The sequence below is a fragment of the Pogona vitticeps genome, chromosome 6 (assembly GCF_051106095.1).
Source record: "Pogona vitticeps strain Pit_001003342236 chromosome 6, PviZW2.1, whole genome shotgun sequence".
NCBI classification, from domain to species: Eukaryota; Metazoa; Chordata; class Lepidosauria; order Squamata; family Agamidae; genus Pogona; species Pogona vitticeps.
In genome coordinates this window covers 87,210,920-87,234,431 of record NC_135788.1, presented here as the reverse complement: position 1 = coordinate 87,234,431, position 23,512 = coordinate 87,210,920, and the positions used below count along the sequence as shown (strand labels likewise).

The following is a 23,512-nucleotide window of genomic DNA, read 5'->3' as shown; positions in this document are numbered from 1 at the left end:
TTCAAAAGACTTGATCACTTTCCAGAGACAAATATTGCTGCCTAGAAATCCAGGAAAAACGTATATATTAAGAGTATCTGAAAACAATCAGCAGTTCTTTCTCTGAATGCCTCATAAGAAAAGTGAAGTCTATTCATGTCATGATCTTTACATCTTATTCTAAGATTAAATAAGAGAGAGAAAAACACCAAAGGTAATATCCATAAAGTGCTCAGGAATAGCACACAAATATTCTATGTGAGTCTTACCACTAAACATTATGTCTAGTCATCTTTAGATTGGTATTTCTTGAGACACAATGGAGTATTTCTCTCATCTGCAGCAGGCTAGATAAAAACAATGGATTCTTTTTAAAAATTAAAAATCATTTTTTAAAAAAAGTTAGTGTTTTTTATTTAAATCAGATTTTTTTTACTTTAATTGATTTTTTTTGAGAAAAAAAATCTAAGATTTTCTATTTAATATACATTATATTCCAAATGGTTTTCATCATGAAATAAGGATTAGTTATTAATTATGTAGTGAATGCATATTCAATCTTCTAAAAAAAATTGAAATGGATTCAATTAATTTATTCATTGCATTCCTAATGTTATGCTCTCTCAGAGGCTTCTGTAAGATTATTTTGGGTAATTTTGCCATCTAGAAGATGTCATTACAGATTCCTGGTTTTGCAGGTTAAAACTGTGAATTTGAGTCTGCAGAGATATTATGTCTCTTCTTAACAGAAAAAAATTCTAAAATAAACACACAGGCTGAACTGTTACTTAGCATAGTAAATTGAACAAGAGTAGATCCACTGAATCAGTGGGTAGTTGGTGAGAAGTATTCAATAATTTCCATTGATTCCAATAGGCATACTCTAGTCATGAATAATGAATACTACACAACAAGATTTCAGCGCAGCAAGAATTTCAGTCACAAAGTTGAGAAAGGGACGTTTATCTTATTCTTCTGCAAGACAGAACCAACCTCTCACTTCTCAAGTGCTAAGTTTCAAAAAGCTCCTTTGAATAGAAGATTCTTTGAGGAGGAATAGGTCTGGTCGGGATAAGCAAGAAAATAACTGAGTGGAAGGCGGGAGGGTCAAGCTGTATAAATGAAAATGATTATTTTGGGCAGAATATTCCAGAAGTCTTGAGATCACTGTGAGTGTAGCTTGAGTTTTATCATCCTTTTCTGTTCATTGAAGAGAATATTTTCAAATTGAAAACAACCAAGCTATCATTAATCTTGTGACATAATTGTAAAACTAATCTAGAAAGTTATTACTCTAAAAATAAAACTTTCATATTTGTAAATATTAATGTTATAACAACCAGTGAAAATGAGGTTTTATATAAACACATGATTTAAATTGAGAGTTACACCAATTTGATTTGAACCAAATCCACCCTGATCTCAGACTGGCAAAGTTCTGCATACCTGAACATTCTTGCACTGCTGTTAATCTGGTAAACTCTACCTGTGGCATCCGTTTTGCTTTGAATCCCACCCCCTGAAATGTTCCTCCCTCTCCCCATGAAATTGGCCTCTAGCCATAAGAGAGTTCTCTATTTCTGCCTTCATTTAGTTAATTCCACTGCAGTCCCAAAATATCATAATCTTCCACGTTCTGAGCATTCAGAACGGCTGAAGAAAGAATTTCTCATGAATCCAACCTCTGGAGGGTGAAGAATCCCAGCATATTCATTTCAGGGAGAAAATGGAAGGATTCGGCCTTGCTGGCTCCTGCTGAGAACACTTGCAACTACTGTATGTAAGTTTAAACAATGGCTTGTGTAATGGAGGGTGCAACTACACTGGAAAACCAAATTGGAGCAATTTGGCTTTGCTACAGTTTGGGTCACAGCCTGTATTACATCTGAAATCGCAATCAGTGCTCACACAGGGGCTGTAGACTGAACTGGGAGTTCACCATTCATATTGGATGCAATACAATTCACATTCTAGCCCACAGCCCCTTTCTTTCCTTCCTTCCTCTGGTCCTACCCCTGCTGATTTGATGGGGAACTGGCAAGACGTAAATATGAGAAATAATAAGGATGAGCAATTTTTTAAAATTGGAGAATGCTTAGGGGAAAGGAAAGAATGTGGGGAGCAGATGTTTCCCCAATTCTGAGCATCAGAATTTAGCTGATCGCAAAACGATGTTCCCTATGGGGAAATTTCGCTTTGCGATGATCGGTTCCTGCTTCGGGAACCGATCGTCGCAAAGCGATGATTTTCGGCCAGCTGATCGGCGGTTTCAAAATGGCTGCCGGGTAAACAAAATGGCTGCCCACTCTTTTCTGGGACTGATTCCTCGCTGCACAGGCAGCAAAAATGGCCGCACTATGGAGGATCTTCGCTGGACAGTGAGTTTCAAGCCCCTAGGAACACATTAATCGGGTTTTAATGCGTTTCTATCGGCTTTTTAAAATCGCATTACGACGTTTCGTTTTACAGCGATTTCGCTGGAACGAATTAACGTAATGCGAGGCACCACTGTACAGAAAACATTTTAACTCCCCTCCCTCTCTTTGTTTTGGCTCCCTCCTATATATAAAGGGCAATGAATGGGGGGGCACTATCCACAGATGCCTTCCACATGTCAATTCTATGAATTCTTCTTCGGACATGAGGTCTTCCACACATGGGAGGCTGATGGAAATGACAATAGAAGTGGCAGGACTAAAGAATTCCTTTCATCATGTGGCATTTAAGACTGCATTATAATATCTGGGTAAGACTTCAGTTTTACTTTTCTCCACATCTACACTTTGCAAAGTTCTTCGTTCAACAGGGTTGTTACAAGGATTAAATGGGATGAGCTCCATATTTATCACTTTATTTATTTATTTGTTTGTTTGATTTGATTTGTATCCCGCCCATCTAGTCTATGCGACCACTCTAGGCGGCTTCCAATATAATGTAAACAACTAATAAAATAACACAAAAATATTACATAAATCTACCAATAACAATTTACAAAACAGAAAAATAGAGTAAAGAGTAAATAAAGGAAGAATAAAAAGAAAGAATCAAGTATTGACTGGAGGGCAAGGCCTGAATAAAGATCCATGTATTTAATTGGCTTTTAAAGATACGCAGTGTGGGGGCCGCGCAAATCTCCGGAGGGAGATTGTTCCAGAGGCGAAGCCCTTCATACCTGTAAGGATAAATACCTGAAGCATAAGGCTGCTTTACACACACAGATGGGAAAATTTACTTTTTGGGCTACAACATACAGAATATCACCGCCAGCACAGCCTTTTCTGATCTCCCCATCTGATTTAGAACTCAAAATGATTAAGGTTCTCAATTGTATGAGATCATGCACAAAGCAAAGCATGCTGCTTATATACTGCCCCATAGCGTTTCAAGCACTCTCTAGGCCAGTGTTCCCCAACCTTGGGCCTCCAGATGTTCTTGGACTACAACTCCCAGAAGCCTTCACCACCACCTCTACTGGCCAGGATTTCTGGGAGATGAAGTCCAAGAACATCTGGAGGCCAAAGGTTGGGGAACACTGCTCTAGGCGGTTTACAAGTTCATCATGCAGGCTACACATTGCCCCCCCCCCCAGCAAACTGGGTACTCATTTTACTGGCCTCGGAAGGATAGAAGGCTGAGTCAATCTTGAGCCGGCTACCTGGGATTGAACCCCAGGTTGTGAGCAGTTTTAGTCGCAGTACAGCAGTTTAGCCACTGCGCCACAAAGCTCTTCTCAACAAGCTAAGCACCCCAAATGATTCCTACTAATATGCAAAGGGTAGTCAGAATCATGCAGTCAAGGCTGCCCTGACAGGGCTAAACAAATAAAGGTACCCAGACCATTTTGCGTCTTTCTAGGAATTCAAAGCACCATGAACTAAGTGCTGGCCAGGTTACAGACCTTTGCTCACCTCTACTCTGCAAAATACAGCATGATACATAGGAACTGTCTCTGCATGCTGGCAAAAAAGCCTGAAAAAGCAAAATATCATAGCACTTTGAAGACTAGCAGCTTTACTTCAGTGTAAATTTTTGTCCAGGTGAGGATACAGGTAACAGACATTGCGACAATGGTTCCTTAACACAAGAATGGGACTATCAAGTTGTTACTTAAGAAGACCCCAGCCCAGGTGATAAGCTTAAACTGTTAGTCTTTAAAGTGCTACAATATTTTATTTTATTTTCCTTTTCTTTTATTAACGTACAGGAACAAGTTCCTGCATGCATGGGTGAGTAGGAAACTGTACTGTATCCTGAATTTAAGCACAAAATCCCATGTCATTTCCAAGGCCTGAAACATATCCTACAGATCATTGTCACAAAAACAGGAAATGCCTTGTGCTAATTTTGTGCGATTGTTACAGCAGGCCATAAGCATGTTTTTTTCTTAAGTCTGATTTCTCAGGCCCAAGGACTGCTTCAATCACACCTCTTGAATACTAGCATGATTTCAACCCCAATGAAAGGATATACATCGTATATAAATTGGCCGTCACTCAGAGACCTAAATGAAAGCATATAACCAGACATTTTAATCTAATTATAAAAGACACAACGTGCATAAGATTTCAAACTTGGACAAACTTAAGTCAGGGTGTGGGGTTTATCAGAGTAACCTCTGAACAGGAAATGGTCTAATAAATGATGTTACATACCAAGAGAGAAACAAAGATTTTGAAGGAACCTCAAAGGTCTTCTATCCTAGCCTTGGCCTTGATAATGCACGTACTGTAATTAGCATTCCAGATACACAACAATGTAAGTGTATTCTTTAAAACTTCTGAAGGAAGAGTCCACCGCCCTTCAAAGCAGTCTTTTCTATTCTTGAACAACTCATACAATCAAAATTTTCTTTCTGGAAGTTTAGTTAAAATCCACTTTATCAGATTCCAAACTTGGTTTGTATCCAACTGACGAAGCCACAGGAAGCAAATTAGTTCTATTTTCTCTGTGGCAGACTTTCAAGTATTTGAAGATGACTTTCACATTGGCATTTAACTGCCTCTTCTCCAGACTAAACATACTCAACTAACCTATGAACTCTCCTGATAGCTGAGAATGACCAGAATTCAAAGCAAGTGAATGAATGATTCGGCACAGAAGACCCACCCCATCCTTCTGACACCAGCCAGCTTAATTTTTACCCCAGCCTTCCTGTTAGACTATTACTGAAATACACATTCCACTGGTGGATTGTGCTCTGTTCCTTTCACACTGGACCACTTGGTAGGAGCCGGCTTTTCCTTCCTACTAGCCTGGCTGAGAGACTAATAGCCTGTCTTTCCCTGCTGACTGTTCTCTACAGTCAGTATAGAAACACTGGTTGTTAACTTCTTAGCACATCATTTGCAGGCTAGCAGCTTTTGTGTGGTTATTTACAAGAATGGACTGAAGTTTGAAAAAAAGATTTGCCTCTGTCCATCCTTTCCCTTGATTTCTAAATTCGTAAATCCCCATGCAATAGCCTAACAAAGCCTCACGCATTCAAACTTTTTAAAGTACCTTGTCACTTACAAGACTCAGGGTAAGATTTTTGGGGTGGCAGCACAAAGATCATCCTTGAAGAGCTAAACAGTCATTATTTCTAAAGTTCTATAGCTCATTCCAACGGCTTTCGAAATGATTAAAGACACCCCTCTCTATCTGAAACACAGCAACCAGTTCACGTAGAGCCAGTCAGTCATGCCACAGGTATGGTTTGCCCAGTGTGCTGACTGGCATTATGAGTGGCAAACCAATTTAAAGTGTTCATAAGCTAAACGAGAAAGACGAGTGAACTGCTCCTGTGTAGCTGGCACTGGAACAGTCATTCTAAGAGTATTTTGAAGCATCTGTTTGAGTGTAAGCAAATAAAACATTTTTTCAGCCCAGTGACTCCATAGGGAAATGCCTCTTGCATCAACTCATCTGATTTGAATTTTCCATTACATTTCAACTTTCATATACAGTCAGTCACCCCTTCCCCCAATTTTATTTATAGCTTGGGAAGGAAGCCCCAACCCATAACACAAACTCACCAGGGTCCGCATCTGCTTAATTAACTGCACTGCTCTGTTTACAGTCTAGTGGGCAAGAATGTGAGCATTTCCAATTTCATAAATTGGCACTGGGTGGAGAATTCAGTATTCTAGTATTAATGGCTTCCTTTTTCTTGTCTTTGTCTTTGTTTAAGAAACCAAGTTGCTGGTCCCAAAGCCTCTAAAGGTAAGAGTTCGAAGCTCTATGAACACAATGCCAGAGGAAATCCCATTAGCCAGATCACAGAAAGGGCTTCTTCAACACAGCTTTTCTTTTCTCCCCATAAGAAGCAGGACAATCTATGTGAACTAAACGGAACTAACTGCACATACTTTATACAAATCACAGAATTTTGATTCCCACCATGTATCGGTGACTCTGATATTTTCCATACGAAGTACACCCAACAAATTTGTGACCACCACATAGATATACCTCAGGAAAATGGAAACCTGCAAAAGGAATTTTATACTAGTGATCACTTCAATTAATGACCTGTTCTGGCAAACATTCTGGTGTTTCAAGAGAATACAAAAATATATATGACATGGATAAAAATAATTCACTTCCACTTTTGATAGTGCTGAATGATAATGCTGAATGCATTACAGTTCCTCCCCCAGACATTACTACGGAGATGTGGGAAAAATGTGGGTCAGCAGCAGTAGCCAAGCATTCCCATATCATTTACTTGGACTGATTGTAACAGACACTTGAGCCTCAAGCAACTATCACAAAATGTATTTGAAGACTTTTTAGAAAACTTGCTCTCAAAACAGCAAACCAGTCTTATTATTTGATCTATTCCTGGCTAACCTTGCGCTCTATTCTTGGCTACCAGTATGATTCTGAGATGCAAAATCTATGTTATCAAAACCAACCATTAAAGGATTATATGCCAAAAAAAACACCACCCTATATTTCCAATCACTGAAATCATCACTGCTTAGTAATACTAAAGTCATCTGTTGGTAAATGACTTGGTACAAGGTCACAGCAAAATAATGTCATGCAGCATTCTTTAGAGTGGAGTCACAATTATGGGACTCAAATATACCACTGTTATTAATGACTTGGCTTTTGGGAAGAAGGGGGGGTTTAAAAAAAGGAGGACAGATCCTGAGATAATGGTCAATTCATCGAAAAGGGTAATGAGCAGCGTGATTCAACACAAAAGATGATGCCATGCTGTCCCACTCAAGCTGCCAGTAGTTAATTCCAGACACTCGCTCTCTTGCATTGACTGGCCTTTGTGACACATAAGAAAACTACCAAAAGAAATAGGGTTCCCAGCACTGTTTAGCTGGCATCCACTCTGAATGGGAGAAGAGGCAGGCAATTGGACAGTGACAACCCTACTAGTAGTTATGGTTCACCATTTTGCTACATGTTATTAATAACATAGTTAGCATTTTTACTGTGTTTTCTGCATGTTCATACATTTCACCCTACATTAACTATTTCAGTAACAGACCAGAGCACAGACAGAGTTCTGACTCCTGTCCTCTGAAGATGCCAGCCACAGAGACTGGTGAAACGTTAGGAAGAATAACCTTCAGAACACGGTCAAAGAGCCCGAAAAACCCACAACAACTATTTCAGTAATCTTTACAACAGTCCTATATTATCAACACTACCAACATACTACAGTTGGAGGAGGGCAGAGAGGGCTTAGGCTGAAAGATCGCTTTCTAAGATCGCTGAGTGAGCTAATGTCCAGGACAAGGATTAAGTCTGGGAATGCCCAAGTAACACTGTTGGGTCAAATTACACATCATAAAAATACAAAACTACTTTTGAAATCAGCAACCATGTTCTCTCTCTAATTTACACAGAGTACAATTCATGCATCCCTACTTACCATCGCTGGCCATCAGGCCACTGTAAGACACAGGCTTTGGTAAGGAGCACCGCATACTGAGGACAGAGAACACATGGCCGTCATTTTTACCAACAGTGCCATATTTATCATGCAATTTCATCCTTATTCACTACTTTTCAAGAGCTCCACAAAGAAGAAAGCCATATCTGGATCTATCGCATCTGATAACATAGACAGTCAACAGAAGACCTTATGCACTATGATACTGGATCAGATAACACTTTACTGAAATTTACATTTTGTCTTATGTAAGGCAGATGGCCTGGGAAAAACATTAGCAAGGCATCCTAGCCATTTCTGTTCCTGATTATTATTTATCATCATGTAGTGCTTAGGAGAATATCCTTTCTGTCAAAATAGTCCAAAAAAAAATCATGGTCTATCTCTATCATCTGTTTCTCGTCTCAGTTTATCCCATACTCAATTTTTTAAAAACTCCTCTTTTTCCATTTAAAATATAAAGCAATATATGTATATATTGGGAAATCCCAGTAAAAGAGCCAACTGAAAATAAAGTCCTAATTATCTTCATCAATACATTACTATCAGCACACACTGAAAGCCTTTCAGTCCCTACAATCCCAGCCTCAAAGAGAATCCAAAGAGAGGCAACAACCCATACAAGCAAACCAGCTCTAACAAATGGAAACCTCACCAGTATTAGGTATGTATTTTGTAAAGCTAATGGGCATTAATTGCCTATTCCAGACGAAGACACACCAACATGGTTTGTATTACAGCAGGACCTTTCAGAACAATACTGTATTCTGTTTTTAGGATGATATATTCTACCACACCTAGCCAATGACAACCGTGTGCCACTGATGATTCATAAGCACGTTTGATTGTAATGATATTAGATCCACACATTTTATGAGTACAGTACTTAAAAAATCTGAAGCTCATATTCTAAGAATATTGATTCCGGTGCTAAGAATTCAGAACTAGTCTTTTCAGCTCATTATAGTTAGTCCTGGTTTTAATTTTCTGCAAACCCCTAGTTCAAACTCAGAGGGGAGGCAACTTCTGCAGGTTGGGGCCATATCACACACACACCCATTCTATCAAAGGCAATATTGTATTTCTCACCAAATTTGACCCGCCATGCATATGAAAGAGGGTGATGTGAGAACAAATGTGCCACAATTTATCTTTAAAACAAGATGCACAATGAGACCACAACAGAGACGCACCGTGAAATTGTTTCTCCACCATATCATACAGGGTTCACTGTATGCACTTGAAAAGTGGGTGGTACCTTACCCTTACTGGTATTTGGCCTGAAATACATGCTCTTCATTTGGATTGAAGCTGTTTTCCTTATCTATATAAATCAGAATGGTGAAATTTACTAGATTAGGGAGAAGTTTTGAAATGGTGCTTGCTCTGCAAAGCAAATTGCAACAGGCATACAGTATGGCACTCTTCCATTATCTCTTTTATTTAAAACTTTAGATAATCACAATTCTAACACAAACAAAAAAATCTATGCAATCCATCAAAGCATGTAATGGGAAGAAAGAAAGAAAAAGTTATAAATGCTTTAAAGTGTACTGGTGTGTCTTCAGCAAAAAAAAAAAATTAAAAAAATTAAAAAAATCCAGTAAATACTATGGAAACTTCTTCCCAAGATATAGTAAGGTAAAACAAGTTCAGGACAGATCCTGAAACTGAGGCGCCAATACTTTGGCCATCTCATGAGAAGAGAAGACTCCCAGGAAAAGACCCTGATGTTGGGATAGAGTGAAGGCAAGAGGAGAAGGGGACGACCGAGGACGAGATGGTTGGACAGTGTCATTGAAGCTACTACCAACATGAATTTGACACAACTCCAGGAGGCAGTGGAAGATAGGAGGGCCTGGCGTGCGCTGGTCCATGGGGTCACGAAGAATCGGACACAACTAAACAACAACAACAAAACAAGTTTTATAGATACTGTAAGTTCTACTGAGTGCTCTTAACTAAGACCCACAGTGTAGGGAACCATATGATTTTAACTTTCAAGTCCCATGTTAAGATTGGGACAGTGCTGTTTCAAAGTAACTTTTTAATATAATTTGTACTATTAGCATCCAAAAGATGCCTAAGTTACAATACAATCTTGGTAAATGTAGTGCTAAGCTGGTAAAAGTAAAATGAACCTTAACAAGGAAAAATATGGGGGGAAAATCTAAATAGAAACAAGGAAAAACCAAGCATGGCAAAACTCAAACAGAGGCACTCATTTACTATTGCATGACCTTTCATGAACAAAAACTACTTCATCAGATTTACATTTCATTAAATGTGTGGAGCAAAAAATGTTGAGTATAAGTAAGGACAGAACAAGTTCAGCTGAGCATCAAGGTTAACAAGAATGCTAAATGTGACTTACAATACACAACCCTACCTTGCCAATATCCAGACAAAGTCTACAAAACAAACTATATGGCAGACATTTAACAAATTTCTTACACACTCAAGCCAAATGGGCAGCCTGTTCTCTTGTGTTAAAAGACTTTCTGTGATTCTTATTTCACAGCCTAAGTGCAAGCTTGCTAACAAATAGTTTTATAGTGTTTTGTGCCAACTTGAGTAGATAAAAATCAAATTTATTTAAATCATAACTGAAATGACAATTTACGTTTAATTTTTAAAATTTAAATAATCAAAAACATTTTTTAAAATGTAAATCATGATTTAAATAAACTTGATTTAAATCAAATCCTCACTGGCCAACTCTAGTTCCTTTGTGTGTGTGTTTTTGCTTACTTACCAGATGCCACTGCTTATAAGCTTTTTTAGAAAACTGACAAAATTACAGTAAAAGGCAATCAACTACAACTGCTATTTTCTGGTTTTCCATTCCCCCCAAAATACCAAATTTAAATCCAATGCAATTCAATGCAATGCAGTGTGAAGATATTATTTAGAAGTGGGTGACTGAGTGAGTTGAAGAATCTCAGAAAAAAGCACAACTTTGCTTTCAGAGAAAAGCCTGGATCCTATACTGCCAAGCTACTCAATAAACATATTTGACAACTTAAGGGATATTAGTAAGTTATGTTTTTCTTTAAACCCTTCTGCCTATGCAAAGTGGTGTCCAGAAATGTTTAGAACTCCCTATTTGAGTTTTCAAAATATTGAAATGACAAAATATATTCACAGCAGTTGTTGGTATCAAAATCTGAGAATGAATATGATGAAATAAAGTTATTATTTTTCTCTGGGGTTCAGTCTGTAACTTGTTTTCCAAAGTCATAAATCAGAAAGAAGTAATACATATGCTCTGTTACTCAGTCTCTATCCATGACCTCTCTACATACTTCGTAGACCACTTTGATTCAATTAAATATTTTTCATCATTTGGTTCAAAACAACAAAATTCATAAGAGCTTTCTGCCTTTTTTTGAATGACAAACAAAAAAGACATATACATTAACACATTGCTTACATTCAAGTCTTACTGTATATCTTTTCTTTAAAAAGAAATCTCTCATCTGTACTGTACTTGAAACCAGAACTTACTTAAAGGTTTCAAAGTTTTCCACAATGAGTGGATGCTTCTTTTGTTTAAAGAAGGAGACAGAACACATACACACATAATACAAATACTCACAGATTCCAGTGGTTTCTAGGATGGCGAGAGAACAACTCAACCCAAGGAGGCATAAAGAAATATGAGACAAAAAAGGGCAATGAAACAAGATGCCAAAATGAGAATGTGGTGAAAGGTGGCAAAATCACCATTAAGACAGCACACATTCCTACGGAGGCTGAACGCTTTCTGCATTCATGAGAAAACAAGTTTTGACAGCTGAAGAAAGACCTTGCAAGCCTGCTATTGTTTGCGACAACCAAGCACAACCCTTTTCTCCTCCCCCTATTACAGTGCATGAACATTATATGCATCTCGACCACTCAGCAGGGAAACACGAGGTTTTCCTTTCACGGTGATGGTTTATGAGGGAGAGCAATGTGAAATGCTGTAGTCCAGTCTCTTTGCAGCTGTAACTATACAATCTCCCCTTGCCCTAGTGGATTAGTTGATTATTTCAGTAAAAACAGTCTGGTAATAAAACCCCTTGTTCATATTTTTTCTAACCACCACCCCCCGCTTGTCCAATTAAAAGAAACACCTCCTCCAATGTGGTCCAGCTAGCTATTGCAAGAAGAAGCAAATGAAGACATCAAGAGACAAATTCCTAAGGATATTAGTGGGGAAGCAAGGGTGATTTCACCTGAGGTTATCATCAATCAGTTGCCTTGCCATAAACATGGAATTTTTCAGGGGGCCCAAAAGAAAATATCTTCTACTTACACCCAAATGTTCTAATAGTTGCTTATGTCTCTTTTCTTTTTGGAAAAACATCCCTCAAGGAAAAAAGACCAAAGGACCACAATGTATTCTGTCTGGTATTAGGAGGCCCCTGTCTGGAGACACCTTAAGTCTCCCTGAACACAGTGAATTTGCTTCCGCCTATACAGTGGTGCCCCACAAGATGATGTTAATCCGTTCCATTGAAATCGCTGTTTAGCGAAAACATCGTCTTTCGAAAAGCGTTTCCCCATTGGAATGCACTGAAATCCGTTTAATGCGTTCCAATGGGGAAAATAGTCGTCGTTGTGCGAAGATCATCCCATAGGGAAGCCATTTTGTGAAGTGCCGATCAGCTGTTTAAATCGCTGTCTTGTGAAGCATCGGTCCCGAAAACACCTGTTTTGCGAAGACTGCCCATAGGGAAGCCATTTTGCGAAGCCCCCGATCAGCTGTTAAAATCGTCGTCTTGCAAATCATCGGTCCCCGTCTGGCAAAACACGGACCGAAACATCGTATAGTGAAAATCACCCATAGGAAACTCTGTTTTGCGAAGTGCAATGGCGATCGCAAAACCTCAGTCATGCGGATTCATCGTTTTGCGGGGTAATCATCTTGCGAAGTACCACTGTATTTGTTTGTCCATTACATGTTGACCATCGAACTGAAAACTGCAAAGAAATTAAGCTGCCTAATATATCTGAATGATGCGTGGTCTCTTTGGGCAAAGCCACATTTATTTAAATGGACACATTTTGTCTGCTTTTTTCCAGTAAGTGATATCAGTTCATTACAGAATAGTATTTTCAGTTTGTTTTTGAAGAATCTATTCAATGGGCAAACTCCTTGTTGGGGTCCACTACGAAGGACGTTCATAAGAACAGAAATTGTGTTAAGTACTGTATCTATCAGAGCCACAAATCCAAGCTTGTAGTTGTAGAAGAGGTAGCCATGTTAGTCTGTGCAAGAGCTCTAGGTACAGTAAAAGCAAAAGAAAAATGAAAAGGAAAGCTCCGAGACTGTTATCCCATTCTCTAGACATGGGAAACTTGGTATTTATATAAAAGGGGATTCCAAGGGTAGCCAATGTTATTTGGTCTGTAGTACCAACGTCAGAAGACAGATAGCAGACTTCACCAACCAGGATACAGTAGATACCATCTGAAAATGGAATAGTTCAAGAGAAACAAGCCCTTCTCAGTTATTATTCAGTCTGGAGGCTTGAACACGCTCAGATGGGATCACCTAGCCCTGCCTCATATGTCAACACTTTGTTCACATGATCATCATGAAGCCTAAAGAGAAGAGATTCCTGCTCACATGTAGGTCTTAGACATGAATAAAAATCCTTCAAATTCTAGGTTCTCGCTTGCATGGAGAACTTACATGTGAGTCGGAAACTGTCCGGACTCAGTGTGTAACTATACTGCCAGCCTGTTTTGTGCTTCCGTTTGGATTAGATGATCACACAGAGACTGTGGGTTGCTTCAGTGCCAGTGTCCACTCTAGTCCCTCAATCTGAGGTGGTTTGATCTGTGTCACAGCCCCCTTCCTTTGATCTCTGGCTCTTTTATCATTCCTTGTAAACTCGGTGGGCTGTTTAAAGTGTCACATGGCACTCAGGAAAGGGGACCAATTTCCAAAGTTCCCCATAATATACAGACATCCATACCGCAGAAAAACAGCAGTCTACTGTAGTTTGTCAGAGCTGTTTCTATTTCATAGCAACATTTATCTCCTCTTCTTTTGCCTGTGCAGGGTTAATCTAGTTCTAAAGTAGTAAATCAATGTAGTGATAAGGTGCTCGAGCGTTAAACTCAGTAATTTATTTAATTTTTTTTTAAAAAAACTTTGGGGTAACTAAGAAGAACTATCATGGTGGTAGGCATTCCCGTTGTCCAAAACATCACATCCTGTTTAGTACACCACTGGAATACCACCTACAAACACACCCCTCTTCTCTTTGGAGAATGAAACAACTGAGCACATGAGGAAAAGTTTGTTTGATTTGTTCTAGCTTTTAAAAAAAAAACCAGATGCCCCAGTAGCAGAGGGGGGAAACACTCCACATCAGGAGCAAAACAGGCCAGACTGATCTGAATGGGCCTTGGCATTATGTGATCAACGTAGATGTAGATGTCTATGTTGGGTTGGGCATGTCATGAGAATAGCTGATGGTTGGATTCCAAAAGATCTTCTGTATGGAGAATTAGTGCAGAGAAATCGCCCCAGAGGGAGGCCACGGCTGTGATACAAGGATATCTGCAAGCGGGATCTGAAGGCCTTAGGAATGGACCTCAATAGATGGGAAATGTTGACATCTGAGCTTTCAGCCTGGAGGCAGGCGGTGCATCATGGCCTCTCCCAATTTGAAGAGACCCTTGTCCAGCAGGCCGAGGCAAAGAGGTAGTCTTGAAACCAGAAAACTCAGGGAGCTGGACAGGGGACAGATAGTATTTGTCTTATGTGGAAGGGATTGTCACTCTTGAATTGGCCTCCTCAGCCACACTAGACACTGTTCCAAGTCCTCCATACAGAGCACGTTACGATAGTCTCTCGAGACTGAATGACGCCTAATCTATGTGATCAATTTTTTAAAATAGTGAATTCTAACATTTACACCTGCAGCAAATCCCGTAATACAGTATTTGACTCTGTACTCATAGCCTCAATCATGATCACATGAGCAAGATGACAAAAGAACAGGGAGGGCCAGCTACTCCTTCCGAGAGTGTTCAAATCTGCAGATCCATTAAATCGCAACTGCACTAGATTTACCAGGCTGCCTCCTCTCTCCTATTGTCAGCCATCTAAGGATGGGCATAGAGTACGCCGATCTGTTCCTCAGGGGGCTACAGGTGTGTATCATGGCAGATGGCATGCCAACCTTGTTAACACCCAAGGTTTCATTCTAACTGGAAAGGTACATTCAACTCTGAGATTCCCAGGAGGAATCCAGTACCTCCTTGCACAAACAGCTCCTCAGTACAGCAATTTTGCCCACTGCCAAAGCCAACACAGCCACTGACTGGCCAGGGGTTGCCAGAGGTTCTCAGATGGTTTTGCAATTGCTGAAATAAATCAGAACTGTTCTGGCGACTGCTGGAGTTTTTGGACACCTCAAGAATGGATGAGAATCAAAGTAAGTATGCAGGCATTCTCAAGCTCCAGCAATATTCTGCAGGATTCTGTCACAAACAACCTATATCAGATTCCCATTACACAAAACTATGGCATACTTGAATTTGGAATTTGCTGTCTAGTTACTGTGGCATATCCCAGTAGGTCTGGGGTTGTCACAGTTACTAAACACGACGGGTACATATTACCTCCGATATCAGAGGCATTAGGAGGGGACATGATTGCTAGGCTGCTACAGTAAAAGCAGAGTGCTGGGCTAAGTAGGTTTAACGCTCTGCCATAACTTCTAATGTTTTTACAACTCTCAAGTTTTAAATCAAGGGAAGAAATATCACATACTATTAAATATGCTTCCCTTCTAATATGGGCAGGCTGTGGTCCAAGCTGGGAGTGGTGAGTTTATCTAGGAATAGTGAGGGTAAATGCATCCTTGCTTGCGGCACATACTCATATATGTAACTTTTCATATCAATTAACATAACTATACAGTGGTGCTTCGCTCAACGATGTTAATTCGTTCCAGCGAAATCGCTATAGAGCAAAAACATCGTCAAGCGAAATAAAAAAGCCCACTGAAATGCATTGAAAACCATTCGATGCGTTCCAATGGGCTGAATACCTGCTCGTCCAGCGAAGATCCTCCATACAGCGGCCATTTTCGGGTGAAAAATGGCTCCTAAAAACAGCGGGGAGCCATTTTGAGCAACCAGCGGCCATTTTTTAAACCCAACGATCAGCTGTTTTGATCATCGTAATGCGAAGAATCAGTTCCCGAAGCAGGGAACGGATCATCGCAAAGCGAAAAAAAACCATTAAAACATCGTTTTGCAATCGCAATTACATCGCCGTGAAGCGGATTCGTCATTATATGGGGTAATAATTAAGCAGGGCACGACTGTATTCTGATATGCTTCAAACGTTCTTGATTTTAAAAGCAGCTTCCATAGGCTGCTTCATTTTAGTACAAAAATAAAGGGCTAAACAGAATTGTTCTGATTTTCCCACCTAGAGTAATTCAATAAATGAATGGGATTTGCATACTTGTCGATTTAAGAAATTAATTCATTCAATCGATCTACTCCAGTTGTATCAAAAGAATAATGTGTAATATCCTACAGATATATAAAGGATGCATAATTGGTAACAAGCTATCTTGTTCAACAAATTCCAACCAAATACATGATAGATTAATTCCTCTATAGAAGTGTCTTTCATGTCAAAAATTTGTAAAATGAACTGTAAAAAGTTGTGTACACTGCTGTGCATATAGTGGTTGCTTTTCTTTAATTCCCTTTGTGAACTCCTTGCCATAGAAACATCATCATCATCATCATTGCATTTTTTATTTTACAAAGACCAAAAATTAGGAGTATTAATTGTACAGTATCAGAAATAACATTACAGAGGTGCCCCGCATAGCGACGTTAATTGGTTCCAGATTAATCGTCGCTATGCAGAAACATTGCTTAATGGAACGGAAAAAGCCATAGGAATGCATTAAACTTTGTTTAATGCGTTCCTATGGCTCCCAAATTCACCGTTCCGCGAAGTTCCTCCATAGCGCCGCTATTTTTGCGCCCTCAGTAAGCGAGGGCAGGGTGCGAAAACCCTTGCGGCGGCCATTTTGGGCATCTGGCGGCCATTTTGGAACCGCCGATCAGCTGTTTAAAAAACAGCAATGCGAAGATTGGTAAGCGTAACGCTTACCGATCCTCGCAATGCGATGTTTTTTCCTATTCAGAACATCGCAATGCGATTGCATTAGCGATCTAAAAAATAGATCGCTATGCGGATTCGTCATTAAACGGTGTGCTCGTTAAGTGAGGCACCACTGTATATTTAGAAGCAATTCTTTAATTTGCAGGTAATATCCTTATAACTGTAGGGGGATGTTACAAGTTACAGTGGTGCCTCGCATAATGAGCGCACCGTTTAACAATGAATCCGCATAGCAATCTATTTTTTTAGATCGCTAATGTGATCGCATTGCAATGTTTTAATGGGTAAAACATCGCATTGCGATGATCGGTAAGTGGTTCGCTTACCGATCTTCGCATTGCGATGTTTCTGAAACAGCTGATCGGAAGTTCCAAAATGGCCGCCAGGTGCCCAAAAATGGCCACCGCAAGTGTTTTTCGCGAAAATTCCTTACCGAAAGCGCGAAAATGGCAGCGCTATGGAGGATCTTCGCTGAACGGTGAGTTTGGGCCCCATAGGAATGCATTAAACAAAGTTTAATGCGTTCCTATGGGTTTTTCCGTTCCGTTGAGCGATGTTTCCTCATAGCAGCGATTAATCCGGAACAGATTAACGTCGCTATGCGGGGCAGCACTGTACATCTCTTATAATTTGCACATTTAATTAGCAAGGAATGTATTATGTGTAAAATGGAAAGAGGTGAACACTCCTTCAAATGCAGCAGTTTCATAGACAAGGATATACAAAGACTAACCCCTAGAACTGGATAGAATGACATAAGACTACTCAGGACACTTTAGTGTGACTCCCAGCTTGGCCATGGAAACTCACTGGGGAGTGGCGGTAAAACTGGCAAACCACTCCTTAAACATCTCATTTACTTTAAAAGCCCTATTAGGATTGCTGCAAGTCAATTCCAATTTGATGGCAGGGGACATAAAAGGAGCCTCACTGAAGAGTGGAATAGCATTGTGAGTACACTCAGGTATCCCCTGAGCAATGATCTGCAATCCTTCTCTTCAGAAACATTGCCCTGCAAACTTGCTGATGAGCAAAATGACCCAACAGCAACATTTGGAGCTATGAACATGATGGCAATAGTGGTGAATCCATTACAAAATGGACAGAATCCCAATGTGCCTTCTACATATATAACCTTAAACTACCCAGCTGATGTAATGGCAGTTGGCAGAGACGCTACAGTTTAGATCAGTGGTCTCCAAACTATGGCCCGTGGGCCACATTCAGCCCTTTTTGCTTTTTTATCCAGCTCAGTGAGCAGGCGGGCAGGTGCACATGTGTGTGCACGTGCAAGAGTGCATGCACACGTGTGAGTGCATGCAAATGGGCGTTTGCGCACATGCATGTATGTGCACCTTCCTTTGGCCCTGGAAAATCTGAAACATATATGTTGTGTCCCTCACTCTGAAAAGTTTGGAGACCCCAATCTACTTCTAATTTTTGTTAGTGAGCCTATAGCTCAATAGTGCATTAGTGTAGGTGATCGAATACCAAACACTCAGCACAGTACCATTTTATGTCAGATCTACTCAGCCATCCAACCTTAATGTATACCATTCCATAGGAGATATAATTCTATCCAGTGTTCTGGCACCATTACTTTTTAATATTTATACAAATGATTAACCTATATTGCAACACACTCGAGGAGTTTCACCTATGCTGATGGTCTTGCCTTGACAATCTAGGGGGGGAACTTTGCTATAATTGCAATTAATAATGAGCTTAAAGACCACCAGTAGTGAATAATTAGTTGGACTGTGTTACATGGCCTGCAGTGTACATGTTTGTATTTTTAGTGGGGGACTTTTAGTGGGTGGGGAGTGTTTGGGGAATTTTATGTGTGTGCATGTGTCTGGTCTCTGGGTGTCTGTGAATTTCGTTGTATGGGTATACTGTGTATATACTTACAATGACACTAAATTATTATTATTATTATTATTATTATTATTATTATTATTATTATTATTATTATTATTATTATTATTATCATCATCATCATCATCATCATCATCATCATCATCATCATCATCATCATCATCATCATTAAAACATTGAGGCCATCAAGGACCAACTAATCTCTGTGTTAGAAAATCTTTATATTATAAAAACAACCAGCTGAAACCAAACACTTTAAAAACATAGGTATGTGTCTTCCACTTAAAGAACAGAGCAGCAAAGAGGAAGCTGGGAAGGGAATATTTTGGAACATTCCCTGTCCTAAAGTCTTGGGGCGTCACTCTGGTTTGAACCCTAACCTACAAAAAACATTGTTGAAACACCAAACAGAAAGTTACCACCAGAAATAACATATTTGGGAAATTGGAGGGGTCAGTCCCTATGCTACTTTGCAGCAGAATATGCTAGTGGCACATAGTATAAATCAGCACATGCCAAGCAAGTGGCTGTAGCTCTTAATAAATTCTGCAAGACCATTACTGGCTGCCTGTAGCCTAAACACATCTTTAAAAAAGTCTTTTATTTGGCTGCCATTGCCTCTCTCGAAGTACCATATGTCAAGAGGTGCTAGAAAATAATGGATGAAATAAAGTAATACAGAACGAAACCCATCCACTTCAGGGACACCAATTCCCCTAGATGAGGACTAAAATCAAGGAAAAGTTTCTGCACAAATCTTAAAACTCTATTAAAGCAGAGGTTAGGCTAAGCCTCTGAAGAACAAAAACAACACACATTATCGAATGAAAATGAATACTGAAGATTGTTTTTCTCCAGGACAAGAATGTAGCTAGACCACCTAGAAGTGACTTACAGATTCTGAAGTAGGAAGATCAAATAATAATCAAGTATAATAATCATGGCAGGCTACTTGGATATAGGAGAAATTTTCTATGACTGTGGAGAAATTAAATCAACAAAGCACTTACGAGCATGCAAATTATGCCCCACCACGTGTACAAAATAAGATCTAGTAAATGGTTGAGATAACGCTATCGAAGTAGCTCAATACTGGTAAAAAACAGTCTAAATATCTCAACATTTTGATTTGCTTTTAACTTTACTTATATTTCACATGCATCCATAATTTTAAATTATGCAACACTCTTGATATCAATAAAGAAAGAATGGCATTTAACACACACTTGCCATAGCCAAATCAGAGCGCAAAAGAGATATACTGAGGCTGTTGGAAAGTGGCTTGTTGAGAAGAAAAAGGAAAGGGGACTACTTACTGACAAGTCAACATAACTAAATGACTAGAACTTTAATTGCTGCTATAAGAGAATGCTGATGTAATAGGGACAGTTAGTGGTGGGAATGCTGAAAAGCGGTTGAAGGCAAAAAATGATGAAAATGAGAATCATTCTTTGGGAAACATTCACTAGAAAAGACAAGAATGCTGAGAAAGGTTGAAAGCAGCAGGAAAAGAGGAAGACCAAATACAAGATGGATTGACTGCCTGGAGGAAACCACAGGCTTGAGTTTAAAAGAGCAGCACAGGGCTGCTGAGGGCAGGAAATTTTGGAGATCGCCCATTCATAGGGTTGCCATAAGTCGGAGATGACTTCATTACATGTCAACACAACACCAACAATATGAAGTAGCAAGAGAATGTGTGTTCTTGAAGGCTTTCCTGGCTGGGATCCGATGGTTGTTGTGGATTTTCCGGGCTGTTTGGCCATGTTCCAGAACACGGCCAAACAGCCCGAAAAACCCACAACAACCATAGCAAGAGAATAGTTTATCCTTGAGCTTTCATAAAACTAGACCTTCCATCCAATGAAATAGACTGGCAAGTACCTAATGTCAGAAGGACAAAAGCTATCTAAAAGACCGCATCTCTCTCTATGAGCCTGCCTGGGCTTTAAGATCATCAAGGGAGGCCTTTCTCTCAGCCCTGCCACCCTCACAAGGTGTGCTTGAGGCTGGCCCCATCATTGTTGTCCTTCTGCAAGAAGACAAAGACCTTTCTTTCCAGGCAGGCTTTCCCTTAATACCTATGTGGTGGGCTCAGAGGGTTTTTTAAATCAATGGTTGTGCTCTGTTGTTTTAAATGTGTTTTTGTATTGATTTTATTACTGTTTTTAATGTAATACTTGTTTAAATCTTTTTGTACATGCACTTTTAGCTTCTACATATTATTTTTTTAATTATGTAAGCCACCTTGGGTTCTTTTAAAAGAGAAAGGTGGGATAAATAAATAAATGTGGGCTTTTGAAAGCTTTGAGTTACATCACAAAAACATAAGATGCCAATAGCTAATCATTATCATAACTAAATAGTACTTTTACATTTAGAAGTGCACCAACTCTTGGCTAGCTTGGGAATACTACTAAGTATTATTTCCCAATACTAAAAAGGTATCAGAAACTTAATTTAAAAGAAAAAGAGGAAGAACTCTCAGTATCAGCCACTGGAGAGCATGCATATATACTGGTGCCTCGACTTACGAACTTAATTGATTCCAGAACTCCGGTCGTAACACCATTTCCCATAGGACTGCATTGAAATGCAATTAATCCGTTCCGACCGACGAAAAAATCACCAACCCCCCCCCCAAAACAAACCCTGCAAGACCCATCACAGCACAGAAATATAATCCCACCACCCAGCCCAAAACCCACCCAGAACAGTTTTTTAAAAGCAGAACGCAGCATCTTATCAGGCAGTCCAAAGCCACCTCCTATCGCACAGTCCAACTGCTGGGGTAAAAGAGGTACAAAGAAGCTGCCTCTTCGCCACCAACAGTTAGCAATTTGAATTCCCCGCCTTTTTTCCCTGCCTTTTTCTGGTTGTAACTCGAAGCTGGGGGGGGGGGGGTTGCAAGTATATGCAAAATTTTGCGGCCGGAACTGGTCGTAATTCAAAATGGTCATCTGTTGGGACATTTGTAAGTCGAGGCACCACTGTAATAGGGCAGAGTTACTGCGTTCATATCCTGCTTGTGGGCTTCACGTGGACATCCCTGAATTGAACAGGCCAATGGTCTCATCCTACATAAAGCAGCTTCCCATCATCTTACAATCTGTCTGGCCACTGTTCAGAACGATCCAGGAGGGTTTGTTCTTCCTTCCTGCTCATTCTATTTCTTTTAAAGGACAACACTAAGGCCAGCTGTGTTTTTATTGTTATATGCTATCCAGTCATACTGGGCTTACAACAACCATAAAGGGGTTTTCAAGGTATGCGTGATACCACTGTTACTCCCCAGTAAATTTACATGGCAGGGCAGAAAACAACCCACATCTTATGAGGCCTAAGCTTATCACTCTGTCCACTACACCACACTGGCTCAGGTCCACATGAATGATTATCACCCATTGCACCTTATACCCATTTATACCTGTGAGTGATTGCTCTCTCCAATCTTGTAACTCCCTTCTACCTTGCTCACCCATCTTATCCTCAGCTTTTGAAAGTTGATCTCAATAACTTCATATTTATTATCACGTACTCTTTCTGGTTAACTTCCTTTCAACAGCAGCATTATTTACTATAGACCAGTACTTCCCAACCTTTTTCTAGTTGTCACCCCCCCCTTTTTTTTTAAATACCAAGGATCCTACCCCTGACATATTTGCATAACATGCATTTTTAATAGGGCAAAGTCATACTTTCTCAGAAAGTTAGAGGGTTCTTTCTCCCCCAAAGGGAACATTTCTCATAAACTTCTCATATCCAGCTCCGAAAAGACAAGGACTACAGCACATATAAGGTGATCCAGGACGCCCCAGAAAACATTTTGCGATCCCCTTGGAGGTCAGGATCCCTAGGTTTGGAATCACTGCTATCGGCTAGTGCTGTGATGCCTGGCATAAACCAAAAGAGTTCAAGGGAATAAAAGTCTCAATCGTCACTCCAACCGGTTACCTTTGTCCATCACACTCAACACCGCTTCCTGCCCCTTTTCTCACCTTTGGCTACCCTGGGGGCATGCCTTTCATACGCATCTCCCCTCCCCTCAGGTCCAGTCTGTCCAAATTACATTTCTGGAGATTCCCCGAAGTAATCCGACTCGTTGCCATCTCCGAGTTCTGTCACAACTACCCCGTTTCTTAGCCTCCGTTGTTTTCCCCACGCCGGGAAACTCCCTCCCTACCCTAGCAGTGGCTTTCCACCTCCTAAAAAATATCTCAAAAAAAAAAAAAGTCAGCCCCCAATTAATCTCCCTCCCCCCAACTGTTTCCTCGCTTCTCTAGAAAGCAAGCTACGACTTCGTTACTCTGCGCTTCCACCTCGTTGTCATTCCCCTCCGCTCCCCCCCCTCCCACAACCCCATCTAATAATAGTACTCATGTGCCCTGAAGTCAGTTCTGACTTATGGCGATCCTTTTTCAGGGTTTTCCAGGTACAAAATATCCAGGAGCAGTTTACCATTCCCTTCTTTCGGGGGCTCCCTGGGGCTGTGCCTTCTGGGCACCCCTATAAATAATCATCCCAGACTGGATTCCTCGCAAAGAACCTCCCTTTTTTCCTTTCTCCCGCCTCACATACCACGGTTTTTTGCGACCTGCCCG

At 40.1% G+C, this 23,512-nt stretch overlaps 1 protein-coding gene across 5 annotated transcripts in view; it reads right to left on the bottom strand.

Moving 5' to 3' along the window:
* Positions 1-23,512, bottom strand: part of GJC1 (gap junction protein gamma 1) — a 42,121-nt gene that overhangs the window by 17,983 nt on the left and 626 nt on the right. Inside the window, exons 1-2 of one of the 5 annotated variants that reach the window (XM_020798039.3) lie at positions 11,475-11,810; positions 7,856-7,911 (exon numbers count right to left, since the gene is read on the bottom strand). The exons of 1 other annotated variant lie outside the window; for it this stretch is intronic. The gene's annotated coding sequence lies outside the window, so the exon portion shown is untranslated. Of the gene's footprint in view, positions 1-7,855; positions 7,912-11,474; positions 11,844-22,909; positions 23,047-23,369; positions 23,420-23,512 lie in introns of those variants that run through there. 3 more of the 5 variants (XM_073004132.2, XM_020798042.3, XM_020798035.3) reach the window with 3 other exon arrangements.